Genomic DNA, 13,198 nt, shown 5'->3' on the forward strand with positions numbered 1-13,198 from the left:
TAAATGACAGTAACGATGGATTCAATGGAATTAAAATGAGAGAATGTTTAGAATGTTAAATCAGATTAAATTATTCTGATATCCATAACAAATATAAAATCCGGTCACAGGTAGTCAAACATTCAAAAAACCTTTCATATTAAGAAGGGAATATAATAGATGGTAGATAGTATCTATTCAGACTCCGGTTCTAGGGGTTCTAGGGGTCTCAGATTCAGGTTGTCTGTGTGTATTGTCAGGATCAGTATTGTGGTTCTGGATTTCCTGTCACTGTGGGCCTCAGAGAACAGTACTACAGAGCAGAGTCTGTCAGTTCAGCAGAGGAGATCTCCAGATCCACAATGTCATCCTCTTTTTCATGTATGAGGGTCCATTTTGTACTATCAGTGTTGGTTATGATCCCAGAGTAGTCCAGTATGAGGAACTGTGGAGAGGATCCAGGGTGCTGGAGGTACCATAACAGACTGTTGGTTAATGAGCTGATGTATCTACAGGAGAGTTTAACACTACTAACCTCCGTAACATCCACTACATCTCTGTCTGGACTAATTATGTCTTCAAGACTTGTACCTGTAAAAAATAACAACATGTATTACTGAGTCAATGTAGACAGTGTAAAGTATATTCACACTTGGTGTTTCAAAGTGTATTACCTCTTGATATTGATAATACCATATTGTAATGAATACTAAACAGTGTACATTCTGTTAGTACACATTCAGTCAATGGAGAGTGAATCCTTACCTACAAGTGCACACAAAAACAAGACTGGATAGAGCAGCATCATACCTTCTGGGCATTAGACAGAGGCTTCTCTCTAAAATTATCTTCTATTGGAACATTCACTCTCTCATCTTAGCTCCATCTACTCAGTAAATGAACCCACATTACATCAACATTCTAATCTGTGATGAACAAATATGACTTAATTGATGCATAACCATGAACATGATCTCTGATCATTTGTATGCAGATGTTTACTAGTATGAATTTATTACAGTCAGATTATTGTAGTGTTTCTGGGTTTCCTGTCAATGTGAGCCTCAGAGCACAGTAATACAGAGCAGTCTGTCACTTACTTCAACAGAGGAGATCTCCAGATCCACACAGGTTCTCTCTTTGTTCTGTGTAACAGACAGTTGAGTCTTGTGGATCACCTCTCACTTCATATGGATTATTGGTAGTTGTTACGAGGTAAAGGAATTGGAGACCTGATCCAGAGTACTGTCTGTACCACAGCAGACTATCTGATTTTACTGTATAGTTACAGGAGATCTTAACTCTGCTACCCTCTAAATAATACTCCTCAGGACTGGTTGGAGTAATATCATCCTCTAAAGTATCACCTGTGAAGGAGAAGAGAATAAGCATGAGACTAAACATGAAAACCTCTTATTTTATATTATAATCAGCCCAATATTTACCAACTAAATAATGACAGACAGTGTGGGAATGACTTTACATAAAACCTTACTTACCAACAAGTGCTGAAAACAGTAAGATTGAAATGAGCAACATCAACATCATTGTGAATGTGACAGAAGGCAGCTAGGAAAGAGGGTTTAATTAACACACTTATATGTGATATGCCGTGTTCTGTGATATGTGATATTCAGTGTGCTTTGATCTGCAGGATGTGATATGTGATATGTAATGTATGGCTGCTACCTGTCAGCCCTGCAACTACCTCCACTGTCAGGAGGAGGAGCCATCTGCTCAGAGAAATATAGGTTTGTGTAGTGCTGGAGTGAGGCCCTCTACAGAAATTGAGTTTAATAAATCTTATCAATTTAAATTTCATTCATTAGATTTACATCCTGCGTTGGAACAGTCAGAGAATAAACATTTTAAACTGTTCACAATAAGGATTGTTATTCCCTGGTTCTGTACAGTTGTACAGTATGTCTGGGTTTCCTGTCCCTGTGGGCCTCAGTGCATAGCAGTACAGAGCAGAGTCTGTTACTTCAGCAGAGGAGATCTCCAGATCCACACAGTCACTTTGTCAACATTAACGGACATCCGAGGATACGGTGGATCTGCAGTAACTATTGTTTCAGCAGATGCTGAATACACTGAGAGGAGGAGGAGGAATTGTGGAGCAGATGTATTGTTTTGGTGATACCATAAGGCACTGCCTCCAGATACTGTGTAGTTGCAGGAAAGCTTGACACTTCCACCATGTATCACATCCTCCTCAAGACTATTGGAGAAAAGTTCATCCCCTATAGAAAACTGACGTGACATAAAAGTTATCGTTGTCTGACTTGTGTGTTCACATCCACTACAGAGGTTAAATCGTTTTTTTGTTGTCTCTACACTAGTGCTGCCGTTGATAGGCTGCTGTACTAATCACTCTTGAAAGGAGAGAGGACATTAACAGGTGTGACCAAAATCACTCTGGTAGCCTGAAAACATATTCTAGAAACCTGAAATGCAAGAAAAGAAAAATGTAAGCAATGCGCATGTTTTCCCAAAAGCACAGTAGTAGAGAGCTGTGTCTGCCAGGGTTATATGTTTTAAGACTGAACAGATACAAAAGAACAAACATGGGAAGCATACTGAACGTGAGAGAAAAACCAATAACACTTAAGGATGGATGACAACAGAGGGCTAAATAAAGGAGATGAAATCAAATTCTGACAAAGAGAGTAGGAAGGAGACGCAGTGTTCTGTACCCAAATATCATGCAGCCAGGATAAGTCACGTGTTCCTAAGCCAGTGCGATTGTGATTTACAGTTGAAGTCGGAAGTTTACATACACTTAGGTTGGAGTCATTAAAACTCTTTTTTTCAACCACTACACAAAATTCTTGTTAACAAACTATAGTTCTGACAAGTTGTTAGGACATCTATTTTGTGCATGACACAAGTCATTTTTCCAACAATTGTTTACAGACAGATTATTTCACTTATAATTCATTGTATCACAATTCCAGTTTGTCAGAAGATTACATACACTAAATTGACTGCGCCTTTAAACAGCCTAGAAAATTGAAGAAAATTATGTCATGGCTTTGGAATCTTCTGATAGGCTAATTGACATAATTTGAGTCAATTGGAGATGTACCTGTGGATGTATTTCAAGGCCTACTTTCAAACTCAGTGCCTCTTTGCTTGACATCATGGGAAAATCCAAAGAAATCAGCCAAGACCTCAGAAAAAAAATTGTAGTGAGGTCAGGTTCATCCTTGGAAGCAATTTCCAAATGCCTAAAGGTATCACATTCATCTGTACAAACAATTGTACACAAGTATAAACACCATGGGACCACACAGCCGGCATACCGCTGAGGAAGGAGACGCGTTCTGTCTCCTAGAGCTTAACGCACTTTGGTGTGAAAAGTGCAAATCAATCTCAGAACAACAGCAAAGGACCTGGGGACAAAGATCGTACTTTTTGGAGAACTGTCTTCTGGTCTGATGAAACAAGAAAAAGATAATGACCATCGTTATGTTTGGAGGAAAAAGGGGGAGGCTTGCAAGCCGAAGCACACCATCCCAACCGTGAAGCGTGGGGTGGCAGCATCATGTTGTGGGTGTGCTTTGCTGAAGGAGGCACCGGTGTACTTCAAAAAATAGATGACGTCATGAGGAAGGAAAATTATGTGGATATATTAAAGCAACATCTCAAGATATCAGTCAGGAAGTTAAAGCTTTGTTGCAAATGGGTCTTCCAAATGGACAATGACCCCAAGCATACTTCCAAAGTTGTGGAAAAATGGATTAATAACCTCTTGAAATTAGGGGGCACTATTTTTATGTTTGGAAAAATAACATTCCCAAAGTAAACGGCTTATTTCTCAGGACCAGATGCTAGAATATGCATATAATTGACAGATTGGGATATGAAACACTCTAAAGTTTCCAAAACTGTCAAAAAATTGTCTGTGAGTGTAACAGAACTGATATTGCAGGCGAAACCCTGAGAAAAATCAAACCAGTTCTGTTATACTCACAGACATCATTCAAACTGTTTTAGAAACTTCAGAGTGTTTTCTATCCAAATACTACTAATAACCTGCATATATTAGCATCTGGGACTGAGTAGCATGCAGTTTACTCTGGGCACGCTTTTCATCCAAAAGTGAAAATGCTGCCCCCTAGCCCAAACATGTTTTAAGCTGTCTGATTTGGAATTTTAGGACCCCTTTGGGTACACAAAAAATTAACAAGGTGATTTGATAGCCCAAACGGTACGCTACAAACAGAAGTTGGCACATCGACAGCGAGAGTCTCATCCTTCCGTAGAGTGGCCATATACATTTTTTATGCAAAACGGTTCGGACGCTACAGACATATTTGTGAGAATATCAATTTGCGGGATGTCTCATGGTCAGACAAACACCCCTGAAACTCGGCCACCTTGCACTGCGGAGGCAGAAGACAACCATAGGCTGATGTGGTGGATTGAGACGCAGCCCATGCAAACATGTGTGTCTCTCGCTTAAGTATGTCATACAGGATGTCTGTTTCCTCCCATGGTTCTTGACAGGTTTTTGTACAGTGTCACAGTTTCCTGTCACTGTGGTCTTCATGGCATGGTAGTACAGAGCAGAGTCTGTCACATCAGCAAAAAAGATCTTCAGATCCACACGTTTGTCCACTTTGTCAATGGTAACTGTCAGACGAGGAGATGGGGGAGTAGCTTTAAATATAGACCCCTCTGGTGTGACTTACAATAGGAATCATATTTTGGATCTGGGATGTTGGCGGAACCACTGTAGATTGTAAACAGTGCCATCATATTTGCAGAAGAGATGGACATTCCTTCCCTCCTGAACAAGCTCTTCTGTAGTCACAGGGTTTATTGAATCCCCAAAACTGTTTCCTGCAAAACTATTTGGTCAAATAATTTCTGTAACTGTAACTGTACAACTGCGCAGTTGTGACTGACGTAAAACAATTATGAATGTGGAATTATTATGATTATTGCTGTTCATTCACAATAAGATTAAATTAAAAGATTTGAATCTGTATAATAACTTGTCTAAGAAAGATAAAAATGGAACAAATGAGAAGAAAATCATCTTGCTAGACCTTTGAGAAACCAATAGACAGCACTGAGAAACCTGACAAACTAGCTACTTACTGAACAATAACATCCCATAAGCTACATGTGGATCTTTGATTACACAGCGCCTCCTCTTGACACCAACTTGAAATGTTTTCTGTTACGGCTTTCTTTCTACAGTTTTTATGGGTTTCCTGTCACTGTCGGCTGCAGGGCACAGTAATACAGAGCAGAGTCTGTCACCTCAGCAGAGGAGATCATCCGGATCCACATGGGTCTTATCTTCATTGAGTTTAACAGACATGTGATTGTGGGTCAATTCATTATGTGTCTTTAACCATCCTTCAAAAGGTATTTACCAAAGAACATTGAAAAAAGTAGAATTGCATAAAACATCTCCATGGTGTCTGAATGACTGGCTTCATGTGCTGTCAGGTAAGAGTGTATCACTATTATCTCCTCAAACATCTTGTAGATTACATACTGTAATGTTAAAGCACTCATTGACTTTGTAGCTCCACCTCTCTACACTAAAGAGAGTCGGGCATTTCAGTTCAACTGTCTTTCTGGGTTGTAATTCTACTAAATGTCATCTTCATGATTTCTCTGGAGTTCTGAGTAGAGATATTTCAGTTCATGACTGCCCTCTATTGGTATTGTCTCCAAATGTATGCTGTTCACAAAAAGAAGAAATAAAAGACAATTACTGCCTTGTATCCTCTAAACAGAGGTTCCTAATCTGTGTGGCGAGGGGTCAGCCAGTGCAGCTTTAAACTTATTCTTGAAAGTTGTAATAGTAGAATGCACATGGCGCAATTTTGAAATTGGGTATTGCATCATCAGTTCCTCTTGTCGTGTTATTCATTTCATACCTTAGAGAGCTATTTATAACTTGTCAGCAATGTACAGATCAAGTTTTTTTATGATGTTTTTTAGCCCGTAGATATTGTTATTTGTTTTGTCACTCAAACATCACATGAATAAACATTGTATGACGTTCCACTATGCTGGAATGGGGTCACTGTGAAAATGTTAGGGAACCCCTGCTAATAGGAAGCAAAACAACACCACAAATGTTCTTCATTCTGTATTTATTCAGACTGGTATCTTTGATCATGTTATATCAGAATAGGAAAATGCAGACAATATAAAGTATTATCTCCTCAATAATATTTACATGAAATGTGTTTTCTTGCTTCTCTTTCAATTAATGTGGATATTCAGGAAAAAAAGGTATGCATTAATGTACTCTAAATAATAACTGATTGATCAGAACACAATGAACTGTTCACCTCCAAGTGACTTGACAGGTTTTTGTACAGTGTGTCTGGGTTTCCTGTCACTGTGGGCTGCAAGGCACAGTGGTACAGAGCAGAGTCTTCCAATTCAACAGAGGAGATCATCAAGTCAACACGGGTCTTATCTTCATTCAGTCTACCAGTGTGTCGTGGAGTCGTAATGGATGTATTCTGCACATACATGTTGGTTTGTAGGATCCAAAGAAGACATTCTGGTCTGGATCCGGGGTATTGACGGTACCATTGTAGATTGTTAACGTTGCCCTTGTAGTTGCAGGAGAGAGTGATGTCTGTTCCTTGGAGAGTATTGACTTCAGGTTTTACTGGAGTTATTGTTTCCTGCTCCATACTATCACCTGCAACAACATTAGTATTGTTATTGTGTTAATGTTTATTCCAAATGAGAAACAATACATGGGTTAGGTGCCCGTAAAGTATGACAGAGAAAGAATTAAAACATAATGCAATTATTAATTGATAAAAGCAGTGTCACTGTATTCAAAATGTTATTTTGTTTAACCTGAGTATTCACCTATAAACACTGAGAGGAGCAACAGTAATATGAGTGACATCCTGACACAGACTAGATAAACCAACTGAGAGACAAGACAGTGAGAGAGATGAGTAGATCCTCTACAGAGACATATTCATGGTTGCAGGTATATCCAGCCTATACCAGTGTTTGACTATGAGGCCCCTCCTCTGATAACTGGATATGTAACTCTTCTTCTGTGGTTTGTGGTTAAGGGTTTTCAGTTCCTATTGGCCTCCTCCTCAGATTATTAAAGACTTAATTTCTATCTGCAAATGTCTAGTTTTTGCTTTAGTCTTTGTTTGTTTTTCCACACGGTCTGTATGAACCTGAGCTGGAAGGCGAGGAGTGACAAGTTTCTGGACATGTCCTGATTTCGTGCTGAGAATCAGAAACTCTGGTTTAGACCTGGGATACTAACGATACCACTGTAGATTGTCTACAGAGCCAATGTAGCTGCAGGATAGTGTGATAGTATCACCCTCCACACCACCCACCATAAGCCTAGTGGGTTTGTCATCTTCAGATCTGCTACTTGTCAAGAAAGGAAAAACTGGCTGCTGTTTTTGACATTTTGGTCTGTTGATGATGCCTTTCCCCTTCTCATTATCGTAATACAATTTGATACTCAAATCTTAAGAATAATTGTATTTTTGACAACTTTGAAGTACATTCTGGGTTTTAAATTAAAAATGTCAAGTTGAATACAGCACTCACCAACAGGGACTAGCAGGATGAGAAATTATTAAAGCAGCAACACAGCTAATAGACACGGTATCAACAATACTCTGACACAACATAGGCAGAGTTGAATATCTCTCTCTGAAATAATTGTTCAGTCTTGCTGATTTGAGAAAATGTTGTAGCTCCACCTACCTCCAAAGACAGGGGCTGTTGAACAACCAAATGTGTTGTTTATGTGTGTGCCATGCAATCCTTGTTTAATATTTGTATTGATGCATTCATTTATTTTTAATAACGCTATTCCATTCATATTACACTGCATTATGAAGAAAAAAGTTTGAAATGAATACAGTGAAATCGTGCTGTTTTTTGAATTTAATTTAATTTACCATATACCTAACACAAAGTGTTCTATTGAATGTCAAACATAAAATACAACAATACCAAGTCTCAAATGAAATAAAATTATAAAAAGAAGAGTATAACATTACATAAAACACAAGTTAAAAAAACATTAAACAATACAAATCAATTGTTGTTTTTTGTTTTTTATTTAATTTAACTTTGTTATTTTGGTACATACATTTCTTATACTTTCTGTTACTTATTATTTATTGAAAGGAGGTTTGGGACTATTTTTGACTTAATAATGTCTTATGTTATCTTTTACTCTTCTTTTTATAAAGCTGCTTTTGAGTGTTCAGAGATAAAAGACTGTAGTTCTTCTGACTGGCATGGAAGTGACTAGAGTCTTCAGAGGTGTAAGGATAATTAGGAGTATGAAAATAGGGTATTTGATACAGTGGTACTTCATTCATATCATATTTAATTATGAAGAAAATAGTACTAGACATGAAGTTAGGGTTAGAGTTAGGGCTAGAATAGAGGTGTTTAGTGTTTAGTTAATATTCATTAAGCTGCCTGTTGAGAACTTTCTCCCAGTAATCAGATGTTCTAGGTCTTTGTAGTGTCTCTGAGTTTCCTGTCACTGTGGGCTGCAGGGAACAGTAGTACAGAGCAGAGTCTGTCACTTCAGCAGAGGAGATCTTCGGGAACCACACGGTTGTCCTCTTCTTCATGTATGAGGGTCCATTTTGTACTATCAGTGTTGGTTATGACCCCAGAGTAGTCCAGTATGAGGTACTGTGGAGAGGATCCAGGGTGCTGGAGGTACCATAACAGACTGTTGGTTAATGAGCTGTTGTATATACAGTAGAGTTGAACACTACAACCATCCATATCATCCACAACATCTCTGTCTGGAGTAATTATGTCTTCAACACTTGCACCTGTAAAAAATAACAACATGTATTACTGAGTCAATGTAGACAGTGTACAGTATATTCACACTTGGTGTTTCAAAGTGTATTACCTCTTGATATTGATAATACCATATTGTAATGAATACTGAACAGTGTACATTCTGTTAGTACACATTCAGTCAATGGAGAGTGAATCCTTACCTACAAGCCTCTTCAACCTCAGGAGGCTGAAGAAATTTGGCTTGTCACCAAAAGCACTCACAAACTTCTACAGATGCACAATCGAGAGCATCCTGTCGGGCTGTATCACCGCCTGGTACGGCAACTGCTCCGCCCTCAACCGTAAGGCTCTCCAGAGGGTAGTGAGGTCTGTACAACGCATCACCGGGGGCAAACTACCTGCCCTCCAGGACACCTACACCACCCAATGTTACAGGAAGGCCATAAAGATCATCAAGGACATCAACCACCCGAGCCACTGCCTGTTCACCCCGCTATCATCCAGAAGGCGAGGTCAGTACAGGTGCATCAAAGCTGGGACCGAGAGACTGAAAAACTGCTTCTATCTCAAGGCCATCAGACTGTTAAACAGCCACCACTAACATTGAGTGGCTGCTGCCAACACACTGACACTGACTCAACTCCAGCCACTTTAATAATGGGAATTGATGGAAAATGATGTAAATATATCACTAGCCACTTTAAACAATGCTACCTTATATAATGTTACTTACCCTACATTATTCTTCTTCTCATATGCATACGTATATACTGTACTCTATATCATCGACTGCATCCTTATGTAATACATGTATCACTAGCCACTTTAACTATGCCACTTTGTTTACATACTCATCTCATATGTATATACTGTACTCGATACCATCTACTGTATCGTGCCTATGCTGCTCTGTACCATCACTCATTCATATATCCTTATGTACATATTCTTTATCCCCTTACACTGTGTATAAGACAGTAGTTTTGGAATTGTTAGTTAGATTACTTGTTGGTTATTACTGCATTGTCGGAACTAGAAGCACAAGCATTTCGCTACACTCGCATTAACATCTGCTAACCATGTGTATGTGACAAATAACATTTGATTTGATTTGATTTTGATTTGATTTGAAGTGCACATAAACAAGACTGCATAGAGCAGCATCATAGCCACTGGGTGTTAGACAGAGACTTCTCTAATGATCTTCTCTTGGAACATTCACTCTGGGTGAATCAGTTCCACTCATTATATGTTATGAATAACACTGCGCTCCTCCCCTTGACATAGTATAATGGGTGCATGTTGACTCCACTTGATGGCATTATTGTCAAATAAAACCTGGAACTACAGAGTTTAAATACTCTTTCAAGGGATGTTAGGTTTTTGTACAGTGTTTCTGGGTTTCCTGTCACTGTGGGCTTCAGAGCACAGAAGTACATAGCAGAGTCTGTCACTTCAGCAGAGGAGATCTTCAGATCCGTACGTTTGGAATTTTTGTCATGATTTAGAGTGAATCCTGGTGTAATATCCGCATACTCCATAACCAGTAACTGTGGTGCTGATTTGGGATATTGTCGATACCATAGAAGAATGTTTACAGAAGCGGTGTAGTTACAAGAGAGAGTAACTCTATCTCTTTCTGAAGCCACTTCTACATCAGTGTAGGGTGTTATTACCTGTTCAGAACTGAGACCTGTAAAAACATGATATATATATATATATATATTACTTTAAACCCACATGGAATAATTAATTAATTCCAAATGCAGTGTAAAGATAAAGAGTTTTCAAAGTAAAAAAACATGCATCCTCATGTCATGTGTTACCTTCATGGTCTTTGATTTGAATAATAAATACCTCTCAACATAATCACACTCAGTTTGAATGAAAATGTCATTACTTACCTATCAAGTCAAGGAAGAGTAATAGTGAACAGAACAACATTGTAGATGTCAGGATGTGTAGAAGAAACACCAACTGCTGATGAAAAGCACAGCATCAACTGGCTATGATCTTCGTGGTAGTATCATGTTTTATCCTGAGGATTTATAATCGAATCCTGAGTTTTATATTCTAGCTCCTCCTACTGACAATGTAGAATCAAAGACGTTTCATATACATTTGATTTATTCACTAGAGAATCCACTTGATGGCACTGTGGTCTAACAGAAGACAGCAGATGCTTGTAAATCCATGAAATTCAGTGCACTAATGAGTCAGTAAGTTCTGCAGCACTGTGGAGGTCACAGCACAGCAGTACACTGCAGAGTGACGTATGGTTTTTGTACAGTGTTTCTCTTGTTTCATGTCAATGTGGGCTCTACAGAGCAGTCGTACAGAGCAAAGCCTCTCACTTCAGCAGAGGACATCTCCAGATCTTTGTTCACTTTAACAGTGAGGTGAGAGTATGGGGTTTAGCTCTCACTACAGTCCTATAAGCATGGAGGATGAAGAGGAGGAATTGGGGAGCTGATCCTGGATACTGTTTATACCACAGTACAGTGTATGCTGAGGAGTAGTTTCAGGAAAGAAAAACTACCCTCTTCTTCATAAACTTTATTTTAGTTTGTCTGGATGGTCTGCTGATAACTGCCACCGACAAATATGAATAGGTGACAGATCAATTACAAGATGGTTGTATTTGAAATGAGGAAATATCTTTGTATTTACTCTAAAATCCAGACAGCTGTAACCTCTGGATCTTCAAGGGGACTGATTTTGCTGTGACATTCATAAGGGCATCAAATCTCTCCTTGAACTCAGTAGTAGTGTCTGCATTTGAACATCCCTTCTCAGCATAAACATGGAGTTGATATTTGCTAGTTGTTTGTACCAGAAGAGATATGGTGATTGAGAAGTTGTATCAAATAGACACGTGAGTGTTGTTTGTTGTCCTATGACCATTACATCTTCTGTTGGCTGTGTTACATTCTCTTCTGCTCTGCACCCTGAAAAGAAAGATAAATATATCTTCACAACATATAATAATAATGTATATAAATTAAATGAACAAATGCACAGAAAGAGACAGATGAACAGAGCAATGTTATACCAAAGCAGCATGCAGCCAGAACATGCAGGATCAGCCAATTTCTCATGACTAGTCAGTCAGTTTGTAGTGGAAAAGGTAAGGAGCAGAACAATGCTGATCTATCACAGAGCTTTGACACCCTCTGTCTTACTGTAGATGTTTCATGTTGTTCTGTATTACATGCAGTAGTAGAACATGGGGAGGTGTCTGTCTGTATGGCATCCTTTGATTCAGGTGTGTGTGCTTTGTGAGATTGCCCCCTTCAGGTAGACTTACTACACCACCAAGCTGTGTGAATTGTGAATAGGGCCAAAAATAAATAATAATATTTTATGCACTTTGTCATATTCCCAAGTAATTATCCAACCAATATATAAAAAAATGCCTAGAGTAAGTGAAATTGAGGACAACTGATTGAAGAGTGAAGAATACATATTTCTCACAGTGCATTGAATATGAAGACAGAGAAAAACTAGACCACCTGATGATTGCACACAGCACAGGTGTGACCACAGTTCTCTGATCTCAACTTCTGCCATCATGACATCAAATGTGGTTGCTATTTAATTATGATTTCCACTTCATCAAAGCATTTTGGTCTGCAGGTTTTTGTATGGTGTATTATACATGTTGTATCACTGTGTCAACAGCACAGTAGTAGAGAGCTGTGTCTGCCAGGGTTACACTTGTTACAAGCAGTTCAGTTGATGTCCAAGATGTTGTGGAGTTATATCTCTTATCAGGGATATGTTCTTCATCGCTCCTTGATCTGGCACCTTTATACAGTAGAAACTGAGGAGCCTGGTTAGGATAATGCCGGTACCAGTAAAGGTAGATGTTACTGCTGCTTGTTCCATATGTACATCTCAGAGACACTGATGATCCCTCAGTGGGGGTGTACTCCTCCTTGTCAGGAGTCACACTGTCTCCACATACCATTCCTGCAGAGGAAATAAAATAATTAAAGTGATTGAAACACATGCTTATTTTTAAGACTTTTTAGAAATCAACTTAAGTTATTCACATTTAAATTACTTTACTCCAACAAAACATGTTTTACTAACAATACCGTAATGTAATAATCTGATTATAAGGAAGCAAGGAGTTCAAATGTTGTGGTGTTGTTTACCTGTAGTCATAATCAGAATGATCAATACACTGATTGATTTCTCCATCTTCAGACTGATGTTGGCTTGCATTCACTCTCCTCTGAAATATCCTTCTGTGTGTCACTGTGTGAGGTGTACAGCCCTGCTAACGTCACACCCACCACAGATGTAAGTCTTGTGTAAGTCTTGCATTTTTTCTACACTAGTGCCAAGGATACACTCATTTTTGTATGGGGGCAGTTCATCTTGTTGTCACAGTGAGCTTCAGAGC

The 13,198-nt window shown here is 38.8% G+C and overlaps 1 pseudogene; it reads right to left on the reverse strand.

The window, feature by feature from the left end:
- Window positions 1–292: 292 nt before the first annotated feature.
- Window positions 293–12,957, reverse strand: LOC135507064 (uncharacterized; annotated as a pseudogene).
- Between the last annotated feature and the right edge of the window lie 241 nt (window positions 12,958–13,198).

Source organism: Oncorhynchus masou, chromosome 3 (assembly GCF_036934945.1).
Source record: "Oncorhynchus masou masou isolate Uvic2021 chromosome 3, UVic_Omas_1.1, whole genome shotgun sequence".
Taxonomy (NCBI): domain Eukaryota; kingdom Metazoa; phylum Chordata; class Actinopteri; order Salmoniformes; family Salmonidae; genus Oncorhynchus; species Oncorhynchus masou.